This window comes from Manis pentadactyla, chromosome 18, assembly GCF_030020395.1.
Source record: "Manis pentadactyla isolate mManPen7 chromosome 18, mManPen7.hap1, whole genome shotgun sequence".
Taxonomy (NCBI): domain Eukaryota; kingdom Metazoa; phylum Chordata; class Mammalia; order Pholidota; family Manidae; genus Manis; species Manis pentadactyla.
In genome coordinates, this window is record NC_080036.1 from 10,604,729 (window position 1) to 10,617,449 (window position 12,721).

At 36.0% G+C, this 12,721-nt stretch overlaps 1 protein-coding gene across 2 annotated transcripts in view; it reads left to right on the forward strand.

Annotated features, from left to right (window-relative positions):
• GABRB3 (gamma-aminobutyric acid type A receptor subunit beta3) overlaps positions 1 to 12,721 on the forward strand; it is a 241,130-nt gene that overhangs the window by 209,450 nt on the left and 18,959 nt on the right. The window lies entirely within an intron of this gene.

Here is a 12,721-nt window from a genome sequence, read left to right on the forward strand (position 1 = left end):
TTAACCTCTCTGAAAAACAGAGATAATTATTAATATCTGCTTGGCAGAGTTGTTGAGAAGATTACATGAGTTAGTATAATAGAGCCTAGAATGATACCCATGGTAAGTATTGATTAGCTGTATTAATTAAACTGTGTGGGACCAGGTATGAAGCATACTTTGGGAGCTCTGAGAATAGCTGACCAGAGCTTTGTATATGAAAAAATGTATGACATTTTTCTCTTGGACTGTTTGGCGTGATGTGACTGACTCCCAAGTGCTTGTCTGAGGGTTTCTCAAAAGTAGGTATTGTTTGGGGCTCGTATTTGAATTCCTAATACATATCCCAGTATCTAGTCCACTCAATAGTTTGAAAACCGAACGGTTATTGAATTGAGAGGTGAAATCTGACCGTAATTACTGTGTATTCAATTCTAATCAAATGAATCATTTCTGCAAAAGAGATGTTATATACATTAATGATACTATATATTCAGATGTTTACTGTACTAAAATATGTGTTTAAAGGAAATCCACAGAAAGTTTCTTTGCACCTGGGGAGAAAGTTAAGTATACCGCTGCCCAGAAAGAGGGAGCTCGTTCCATAAACGTATTTCAAAGACAACAAAGAAATGACTGAGTTCATTCATATCAACGAATAACTATTCCATTCCTACCATGATTTAACAAATAGGTTTTTGGAAAAATATTTGAACCCCCTTGAACTTAAAAGAAAGTGAAGCAAAACAATATTACATTAACTTCTAAGCATAATGGCCTGTCATATTATAATTTGTAACACCTTAAACATTTTTCACTAATGCCCCTTGGAAACTGGTAATTTTCCGAGATTAAATTAGCCGAGATTAAAGTATAAGAAAACTGAGACTCAAGAATGATAATATTTGACCAAATTTACATAGTAAAGCTAGAAAGGACAAAGATTAATTCATAAAGCTCCTGACAATTTAGGAACCCCTGATATATTTTTTGAAAAAAATTTTAAAAGCTAGTCTTTAAGCTTTATTTTAAAAGATAATTTTCCAAACTTCTGCATATTAATGGTATAAGCATACTTACAAAACATGTAAGTAATTGGGATGACAACGTCCACAGTGCCTGCCTACATCTGCGTCACTCCCTCCTTTACATGCCTACATTAAGGGCCATACATTCCTGATGAGTGATGCTTTTATGCAGGTTTCTAAAAGCTGATGTTGGGATTGGAAGCTTCCAATTCCTAAGCCACGGCCCTAGAATTGCTTAGTCCAACACCCAGAAATCATTGGTGGCAAGAAATAAATGCATCCCTGCCTTCTGATCCACCCTGCACTTTGCTGCTAGATTAGCAGCCATGCAACACTGGTTGCATGAAGCCATTACCCAGATACAAACCCTTTGCTGGTTCTTTGCCTGGAGCCTGGGATCCAGGCTCCTTCACCCTGGATTCAAGTCTAGCTCCAGTATAGCTCACAAACATACCCCACATGAAGCCTTCATTTCAGTGGCTGCATTTAACTCATTCTCTCCTCTCATCCATCATTTCTGCATTCTGCTCAGAGACTTTGCTCCTGTTACAGCCCTTATGTGCTATATTTTCTGCCTTTTTTTCCTATCCAAATCTGGTACATTCAGCAATGGGCAGTTCAAATGCCAACACCAGTTGGCTTTCTTTGAGCATCTCTGCCAGTTATCTTTTCCTTTGGAAAGCTTTAAATGACATACTGCATCATTCCTTTATCAACTGTCAAATATTATTACTCTCAGTCTCATATCTATCAGGCATTTGGTAAATATCTTTTGAATGAATTTATGTGTTCATAACCATGTGCTCAGGATTCCCACAAAGTGCTCAAAGCCCAAAGATAAACTTGCCTTGAAAGTCAGAGAAGGGAAAAAAGAAAATAAATTATTTTCACTAGACCCACTGAGTATCATTTGCTATTTAAATCTACTGGACTTATTGGAAAGTCCTGGATCTTTTAGAGATTTATGTAAGAATTTCAGGAAATACTGAAAATGTGTTTTTTAAAAAAATGCAAACTTAGTCTTTGAAATCCCTTTGATTGAAACCTAAAAAGATATGGGCCTTCCAAATGAGCTTTGGGAATAGTGTGAGAAATTTTTACTGAACTTAACTTTTAAACCTGTTCTAGATAGACAATCCATAATCATTTAAAAGTTGGGGCCTGAAAATTTAGCTCAAAAATATTTAATAAAGCAAGTATTATATCACCATGTTCTAATTACTGAAAATAAGCCCGTGTCTCGAGCAGAAATGTCAATAAAAGACTTTCATTCTTTTATCTAATTTCTGTTTAGTTAAACATAATCAACATGCATATATTACTGTAATATTTAGGATGTGCCAAAAATAACCAGTTGAATGTGCTTAAGCAAACAGATCCCAGTGCATTAAAAAATGTATGTGAGAATTTTAAGTAAACCATCAACCCTCAGTTGGTGGACCTTCTAACAGGCTCTAATTAATTAAGCAAGACACTCCTAGGAAGGGTCAGAATTTTTCTCATGCTTTTTTTTTTATATTGAGACTTAAAGACTTTTATGACATTAGTGATAATTTTATAATTTTCCTATATGTACACATATGGAAAAATATTTAAAATAAAAATGTAGAGGTAAGCAAATTATCAGAAAGTGAACATTACAACTGACTTCAGGTCAAAAAGTAGATTGTTGCCAGCACTTCAAAATCCCCACGATGACCCCTCCAAATTTCCCCACCAACCTCCTCCCAAGGGAAACCTCCGTCTTATGGAAGCATAGTTAATTTTGTGTGTCGAACCTTATTTAGTGGGATACTAGAGTTTGAATTATTCTGTGGCTGTCTTCTTTAGTTGAAGATCAGGTTTGGGAAACCTGTCCATGTCATTTTGGTCACTTAACTTTCTTCGCTGTCCTGTGTGTGTGTGTGCCACGATCTAGTTGTCCACTCTCCTCAGGTGGAGATGGATGGGCGGTGCTACTGTGAACATTCTTGCATTTGTTTCTGTGGATATCTGCACGCCTAAGTGTTGAGTTCTGTAGGTTGAAGTGGAGCTGTGACGTTCAAGCTTAAAGATTATACCAAATTGCTTTCCAAAGTATTTTTACCAGTGTGCACGTGTCCCAATAGCGCATGAGCGATCCTTTTGCCACACGTCCTGCAGGGTGCTGAGTGATTCCTTGTGGTTTTCGCTTCCATTTCTCTGAGTACTCGTGAGATTGCTCACCTTTCCCTGCAGGCTATTTGGAGATCCTCTTTTGTGAATTACCTATGCAAGTCTCTTTTGTGAACTGTCTCTAATTTATTGGCGTTATGCATACATTCTGGATGCAAGCTTATTAAGGTTACAGTGTGTTACAAAAATGTCCTTTTCACATACAGTCCACATGGAACTGATTTTTGTGAATGGTTTGAAGTTTGGGTTGGTATTATTATTTTCCACAGTGCCACTGCTCTGAAGCAACACTTGTGTCACACATTGTGCATGTGGGTGCGGATCTGCTTTCGGACTTTCTCTTCTGTACCGTGGGTTTCCTTATCCTCCGTGGACCGTTACTCATGTGTTAGTTCCTGTAGCTTTGAGTAAGGCAGATCTTTCCCTATCTTGCTTTGTAGTCACTATTAACTTAGTTATTTTTGGTCCTTTTTATTTCTATGTAACTTGTATAATTAGATCATTAATTGTCATTTTAAAAATGGTTTGGCTTTTTATTAGGAATGGATTTGTTAATAAAGTAAAAAGTGACATTTTTATAATTCTTCCAATCTGTATATATTTTTGTCTCTCCACTTATATAGGTCTTCTGTAATGTATTTCAATAACATTTAGGATATTTTGTATAGAAATCTTGCACATCTTTGTTAAAATTTGCTAGATGTTTGGATTTCCTGATTTTATTGTAGATGGTAAAATTTTTAACATAATTTCTTGTTTGTTGCTGGTACATAAGAATACAATGATTTTGTATTGAACAACCTTGCTAACATATTTATTATTTCTGATGATTTGAGATGGTATTTTTACCTCTTTCCAAACATTGTATACCTCTTTGTATACTTTGACTCCGTATTTCCTCATTCTGACTTATATTGGCTATTGTCATTATGCATTATTACTGTATATATATTTTAAAACCTATATGATATTATTATTGCTAGATTCAGTAAATTTTAACTTAGATATAAATATCTTTTCTTTGTTACTCATTCTTTTCTTTTTATATCCAAGTCTCTATCTGTGAATATTTCCTTCTGCCTAAAGAATATTTTTAAAACATTTTCTTTACGGAGCCTTCTAGTCACAAGTTTCTTCTAGATTTTGATTTTTTTCTTTTAAATCAGTACATGATCTTCTATCATATTTATTCCTGTAGAGTGTATTTGCTAGTTACAGAAAGCCAGGTTGGCATTTTTTTCCTTTTCCATGTGAAGATATTATTTCATTGTTTCTGGCTTCCATTGTTTCTTTTGAGAAGATATTTGTTGGTCTCATTAGTACTACTTTCAAATTAACCTGTTTTTCCTCCCCTTCTAGGTGCTTTTTGGTTTTTCTCTTGGTTTTTGGTTTCATTGGCATTTAGGATACACCAAAATTCAGTTTTCTCTCTAATTACTCTTCTTGGAGTTTGTGGATCTTCTTGAACCTTTGTTTTGAGGTCTTCCAGCTGCTTTGGAGCATGGTCAGCTATCATTGCTTTGCTCCATCTCTCTCTCTTTTCTTCTAGGATTCCAGTTACGATTCCAAATCTAACAGTCCCGATGTGTTAAGTCTTCTTACTATCTATCTTGTATATAGCTCACCCTCCTTTCTGGAATTTTCATTTTATTTATTCTTCATGCTTCCTCTAGAAACTTTCTTCTAACTTATCTTTCAGTTCAACAGTTCTCTCTTTATCTGTATCTAATCTGTATTATTATCCATGAAAAAAAAATGCAGATATAACTCAAAGTCTATAATGATGTTTTCTTTCTTTGGAGAGGATCTATGCTTGCCTCTACCAGCAGCTGGAGGCATTAATAATCCAGGAAAAGCTTCTTGTAGTTTCTGGGTTTCAGGTATTTCTGAATTTATATTGAGTTCACGTACATGCCTGAATCCTTCTAATTCATATTTACATTTGGGCATTGCTCTTTAGAATCCCTACTTGGTAGTTTCTCTCTCTAGTTTTTGCTCCCTTATTCTCATGCATCTGTCAGATGTTCTATTTAGTTGCTTATCTTTTTCTTCTAGAAACTATAGCTACCTGAAATATAGGGTTCACTTCTCTCAGTATCCCTTTTCTCCCAGACTTTGCTCAGATTTTTGCTGGTGCATTATCTCTCCAGTGCCTTCAAGGAGATTTATATAAATTTTGTCTGTTTTTTTCTAGTTGTTTCTAGTAGAAGGGTTACCTATTCGATAGTACTCATACAACATGTTTGTTTTTTAATCCTTTTTATTTTTTCAGAAAAATTTACAGTTGTTTCAATATTTAATTCTTAGTTTGGATTATTAATACATTAGAGTAAAAAAGGAAAATTTAGGATACTTCTTTTTATAATCACATTTTGGAAAATATTAACCATTTAATTCTATATTTTCCTAATAATATTGTAGAGAGAAAACACTTTCCAGAATAGTGTGCTGTTGTAGAATTACTGTAAAGTTTAAAGTCAGGAGATCTAGGTCCTTAGTTGTAACAACAAGCAGTGAAAATGTGAGCAAAGTGCTTGAATGGTAAATAGAAAGAGGATCTAGTTAAAAGGAATGTTACATTAAATTTATTTCAACAAATATATCCATCTAACAATCAAAGAGCCCCCTAAATATCACTCTAGACACAGGATCACAGGTTGTAACTTAAGCTTTTGTACTGGTCTGGAAAGTGTATTCTGCTGACCAGCATAATTTGTGTCATACTGTTTTTGCCAAACCTGAAATTTACTTCTAACTTCTTAGTTTTCTTTGAGCTGAAAGACTGAATTTTTTTCTAGATATGTGGAGAACAGATTATTTAATGTGCTTCTTTATTATGTGGTGTTTTTATTTCTCTTCTTTTTGTTCTGGTTTATATTAGACTTAATATATTCTGACTTTATATCAAAATACTTATACCAAGATTGGAAGAAAGAAGAAGGGAATGATCCAAAAATGAATGATGAAACATTTCTGTTAAAATATGTGAATTTTCTATTCTTCAACCACCAATTTTCAAAATACTATTTTCCTTGTCATTAATGATTATGACAAATCACAATTTTTTTAAAGTCTATGTATTTCATGTTAACACATGCACTTAATTTCCTCTAGAGTCCATTTGAGAACTCCATGATTTAGTGTTTTTAAAGTTCTGTGATCAAATTATTGCACACTGAGTGTATAAATAACATCTACTCTAGATCTTGAGGAGATGCTATACGAAATGTTAAAATAAGGAATTATTGTCTATATACCATTTATAATTTAATATTAAATTCCAGAGACAAATTCCCATATTTTCCCCCATTGACTTTGGTTAGAAGAATCCTTAGAGACAATTCGCCTGTGCTTTCTAGCCAAATATTACCCCTAATCCTCAGTCCAAAATGGTAGGAGCAGAGCAAGCTCACTCTCAGTGCTAAAAGAGAGCTTAATTATGTCATATTGTTGCTATTAAACCATTTACTTGAAGAGCCCAAACCTATGAATAACAAACATGTCTCACTACAGAAACTAGCTTTCTTCATAAATACATTGCCCCACACCTCCTTTGCAAAAAATAATTCTCATCTACCCTCATCTTTTAGAATTGCTTTTAACAGCTCCAGCATAATTTTTAAAATATACTCAACTGATTAAAACTCAGGTTACAGAATTCTGAGCACAGAATGCTCCATAGAGAGAGGAAAAAGGAAAGACAGATGGAACTTGGATTTATTGTGTGTGTATTCTGGTATTTGATTTGAATTAAGTTATTTAATTTCTAGTAAAATACATAATAGGCATTTTTTTCCTTATAACAAATCTTTTAAGATAAAATTTACACACCACACAATTTAACCTTTTAAAGTGCACAGCTGAATGTTTTTTGGTATATTGACAGACTTGTGCAATCCTAACCACAATGAATTCCAGAATATTCTATCACTCAAAAAAAAAATTCTATAGTCATTCCCCATTTCCCCAGTCTGCCTCTCCTAACCCTGGGAAACCACTAATGTAATTTCTATTTTTATGGATTTACCTATCTATACATTTCATATAAATGGAATCATACAATATATGGTCCCTTGTGACTGGCTTCTGTCACGTAGCATGATGTTTCTAATGTTCATCCCTGTTATGGCATGTATTAATACTTCATTCCTTTTTGTTGCTACATAATAACATGACTGTACCATATTTTGATTAACAGTTTGGGCTGTTTCCATCTTTTTTAGCAATCAGATTGTATGAAAATTCAGGCACAAATTTTTCTGTGGACATATGTTTGCATTTCTCTTAGGCATAAAGTTAAGATTGGAATTGATTGGTAATGTGGTAACTATCTTTAACCTTTTGAGGAACTATCAAACTGTTTTCCAAACTGGTAGCACCATTTAACGTCCCCACAAGCAGTGCATGAAGGTTCTGATTTCTCCACTTCCTCACCAACACTTCATATTGATTGTCTTTTTATTGTAGTCATCATAGTATGAAGTGGTATATCATTGTGGTTTGGGTTTGCATTCCCTAATAAGTAATGATGTTGAGCATCTTTTCATGTACTTACTGGAACTCATTTTCTTTAGAGAAATGTCTATTGAAGTCCTTTGCACATTTTTAAACTGTGCCATTTGTGTTTTTTATAAACTTTATATATTCTGGAAACAAAAGTCCCTTATGGTATGTGATTTGCAAATATTTTCTTCCCATTTTTAGGTTGCCTTTTCATTTTCTCAATGGTTTCCTTTGCAAAATAGTAGTTTCTAATTTTGATGAAGTATAATTTATCTATTTTTTTCTTTTTTCACTTGTGATATTCTTGCCTAGTGTGATTTTACACACTAGGAAACTGGGGATATGAGAAAATAGTCCGTTTCCCAAAGGAATATCCCAAATAAACTATGAGGTTGAACTTGACTGTTCACACACCCCTGCTCTTTGCTCTAGAGTTATGTGATACAACATTCTGGTTTTACTGTGGAGGATCAGAAAGAGAATCATTTCCTGGTTGAGACAAGATTTTTTGAGCTCCAGCCCTGTTTTTCCTCTCTCTTTCATATTTCATAGACCTCCTTTCCTATATGGATTTTCTAAACATGTAATAAAAATAAGTAATATTATTTTGAATTTTAGGTTTTATTATAAAGTAAAAAAAATAGATTTTGAATGGATGAGACAGCACGATAAGACCCCAAAAGCAATCCTGGGAACTTACAAAGCTTCTTAGGCAATGATAGGAGAGCCCCCACAGTGGCCCCCTTGAAGGGGAAGAGGCACATGTGTGTTGGTCAGCTCTGCTGAATTTAGCAGTTGCTAAAATGTCAACTTATTACTATACAGATACATTTGAGTAGCTCTTCTCACTCCACAAAGGTAACATGATGCCCTATGTCCACATCTTTATGAGTTATTCAACAATATTAATGTCTAAGAGAATAATATTAATTTAGGCTAGAATAGAGATACAGAGCCTTGTTTTTGGCCATAACTTTCAGTGCATCTAGGGAGAAAGGGTTGCACTCAGCATCTTCAATAGTTTTGCCAAGAAAGCCCTGGACTGGAACGATGCCTTGTGTTCAGGGACCACGCCTCTGCCAGCTCAGCATCTACTAGGGAAGCTGACCACATCTGCATTGGCACACAGGATTTAGAGCTTCTGTGCCTTTCTCTTGTAATTTTTAAGCTTCTGATCCTGTTTTGAAGGGTATGTGTGGTGCAGCTGATTCTCTACTTCTCAACTTTAAATTATTAGCCACTAGCTATGATCATTTGGGGAGTTTTCCCCAGAGCTACACCATGCATCATGATATTTGTTGTGCCAGCATAAAGACTGTCTAAAAGAGCTTGTATGTGCTCCTTAAGATACACATTAAGTGGCAGAAACCTTTGCTTTAGAACAGGTCTTAGCATCTCTGAGAATTCCTGTCTGTATTAACATTCTGAGGTCTCCATGTCATGGCATCTTGAAATATTTTCCTTCACTTGGCCTTGCTGGGTCCTTGACCTTGATGGCTGTCCTGTTTTCCTACCTAAAAAAAAATCTTATTCAACCAGGAGTATCTCAGTTCAGGGACAGTGAAACCTCTCCTGTGCCTCTAAATTTCATGCTCTGTATCTCCAGCATAGCCCTTACTTCTGTTTTACCAAGGCCAGTTTTATGTTTCTCTGGTGTGGGTTAGGCTAGCTGGCAGTATAGACCCTCTCCTTCATTTGTGTTATCTGCTCCACTCACTGTTCCCCCTCTGGGGTGATGAGACCTAGATGGGTGAGGCATATAGTGTGGGTACCTAAAAATTTTGTTGATTTTAAAGTTCACTTTCAGCAAAATGAATGTATTTACTACAAATACATAAGAAAATGGTATGTTTTCATAGTTCTAAGTTCTGTGTTAATGAGTTCCCTGGCAAATTTGCAGGGATTAAGGTATTTTTGAATTCAGATTAGTATTACCTTCCTCAGCATCTTAGTGATCTATCAAATGAGTGACTGGGCAGTTGGTCCCCCACATTGCAGAGCCAGTATTCCCAGAATAATGTCAGTCAGATTTCATTGTATGACTATCAGTATTTGCCTCTCTTGGAAAGAGTTTCCCTGAAGAATATGTACTTTAGGAAATGTTCAGAACATTGACTTGGAACATGGAAAGCTGGGGAAGATGATGGATTGTATTATCACTCAAAAAGTGTTCGCTGTTCTTCCCTGAGAGAAGACTAAACTTTCTTACTCCAATAACATGAAAACTGACCATAAGACTTGCTCTGGACAGTGAAACATGAGGGGAAGTCTGTGTGGCACTTCTACCAGCTGTGTTGCAGAGAGAGAACGCTAAATGGGCATGAAGCACAAGCAAGAAAAAATCTTTGTTCTAAGCTACTGAGGTTCTGGGGTCTTTTGTTACTGAAGCATAAACCAATCCATCCTAACAGATACACTATTCCAAGTATAGTGGATATAGTAAGACATATATGAAGCAAGAGGCAGCAAATGATAAGTGATAAGAAAAGCACAAGATTGCCACTAAATTGAAAACTAAGACCCAATATTGAAGTCACCTCAGTAAAGATATTAAAGTTGATGTGGGATTTCTAACTAAGATCAGTGAAAATATGGAATGTTTTAAGTAGTAAACTTGCTGAAGAGTCATGCAAATAAGCCAAGTGCTCCCATTTTCATTCATTCAGCATACATACACATTTGTTGATAACCTGTGATGGTTTAGACAGTTAGCTAGGCATTACAGTATATGAAAAATATGTAACTTCACAAATTCTGCCTTGGGGACTTTCAACTTACTATGGAAGGTCTTACCTTGGTAAGTAATAATGATCATAATTTTAGTGAGAAAGAAAATAACTCAAAGGACAAAAACTTACATTAGATGGAAGAAGAAGGAATTCATGGAAGACCTGGCATTTGAGCAAGGCCTTGAGCATCGATAGGAGAAGACAATTCATAAGGGGGAAGAATGGGTGGGAGTCAGCAGAGGCAGGAAACACAGACAATTATTTTAAGGTAGTGAGGAACACTTTGGCTAGAACATGATATGCTTAATACAAAGACATGATGGAAAAAAAAAACTGATGTTAATCTGGGGAAACATTTTGGAGAAACTAGAAGTCCTGGATGAGTATTTTGACTTTATTGGAAGCAGTGAGCCATGAGACATTTTGAATATGGTATAACAGCAAGTTCCATGCTGTGCTTCCAGAATGTGTGAATGGACAGTAGGGCCAGGGCCTGGTGATGCACGGCCCACACGGAGGCTCTCATCCAGCTCAGTGCACATGCACCAGTGGGACACAATGAGGTGGAATGTAATACAGAACAGCAGAGAGCATCAGATCTGTATCACAGGGAGCTTTATTCCGTTGACGGCACTGGGAAAATTGGTTAGCTGTTCGTGGGACAAAAATTAATGTACACACTTAGTTCATATTGAACACTTGAAATAATTGCCAACCCTCAGAATAGTTCTGGTTAGATCTGTTTCATGAAACTTTTTAAACCTAAAAATGAGTTTTAAATATGAGAAGGAGAAAATGAAATGGACAGGTTTAACTACGTACGAAAGTTTAAGTATTTGTATGTTCCCCACCCAAGCCCACTGCAAGTTTTACAGCAAACAACCAGGAACATGCTTGCAGAGAATACAAACTGGGGTTAGTATCAAAATAACCTAAATTAATAGGTGAAAACAGTAAGAGGAACGAAAAGTGAGAGAAATGAATAATGAAATCATATCATTCATGAGATTAAATACAAAGGAAAAACAAATATTTAGGAAGTAGTCAAAGAAAGTGACTGAAATGTTTCCCGAAGGAAGGTGGCAAAAGTTATTTTAAAGAAATATTATGTGATATTGTCATGTGTACAAGGTGAGATAGGCACTTCTATAAAGTGCTCCTCGTGACAGGTACACTGGTGTGATTCTTTTACAAAGTGACTGGACAATATGCATCAAAAGCCATAAACATTGGCCTTGCAATCCCTCCTTTGGTGTGTTCATCCTGGGGAAATAGGTCTAAGTATAGCAAAAAGGACTCTGCTCAAAGATATTCTTAGAGTATTATTTATAATTTTGCAAAGATGGAAGTAATCTAAATTTGCAGCATTCAGGAGAATGTATAGAGTACATATGTGTATATTTGATGCAAAATTAGAGTTCAGAGTTATATTTACAAATAATTTGTAACAAGTATGAAAATATTTATGTTATGATGACAGTATGATACACGCATTTGACCAGATCCATGTAGGAGAAACTCCATACACACACAGAAATGACTGGAGGAAGTTTCCCGGATTACCAACCTTTAAGGGTTGGGTCTCTTGGGTGACTTCCTTTTTTCTTCATGTAATACTGACTGAAAATGTAGTTGATGCTAAAGTAGAAGTCTGAAGATAAAAGTCTTTTCATCTTCCACAGAAATAATAGTCACATGAGTGAATCAGACTGCTAAAGAAAATACAGAAAGTGATGTCTAATAAAGTCTGGAAAATGCATATATTGGTTGCAGGAGGAGACTAGGATCCTGTTGGGCTTGGAATAGAAAGAAGTCAGGGATCCCAAAGTCTCCTGAAGTCTGGGGTGCAGCGATCTCGGGAAGAGGGCACTATCCATCAGTGCAGGTGGGAGGAAGGATTCAGGGAAATTGATGATGCAAGAAGGCCCTTGGGTTCTTACTGGTTGACCTTCCAGCAGCTTCATTAGAATTCAGAAGATCAAGAGCTGAGCGGTTGGGAACTGATAAAGGAGATTAAATGGAGTGGACACGAGGAAATGGAACTTGCACTCACCTTGCTCCAAGAAAAATAAACCAGAAAAGGAAATAGAAAATGAAACTTGTCAAAATCAGTGGGCAATTTCTCACTTTGTAATGGTGGTGGGGGTTCCAAAGGTGTGCTCACTGGGACACACACATCAGATGAGCAGTGGAATGTACAAGAAAACAGCTGAGGTGCTCCTCTGAGACTCTCCTGCTGCCGTTTTTGCAGCCAGAGCAGAGCACGTTAGTGTACCCAGCTGCCCTCTGTCACTAGGGACCTGCTTCCGTGCATTCCAGCTCCCAGTG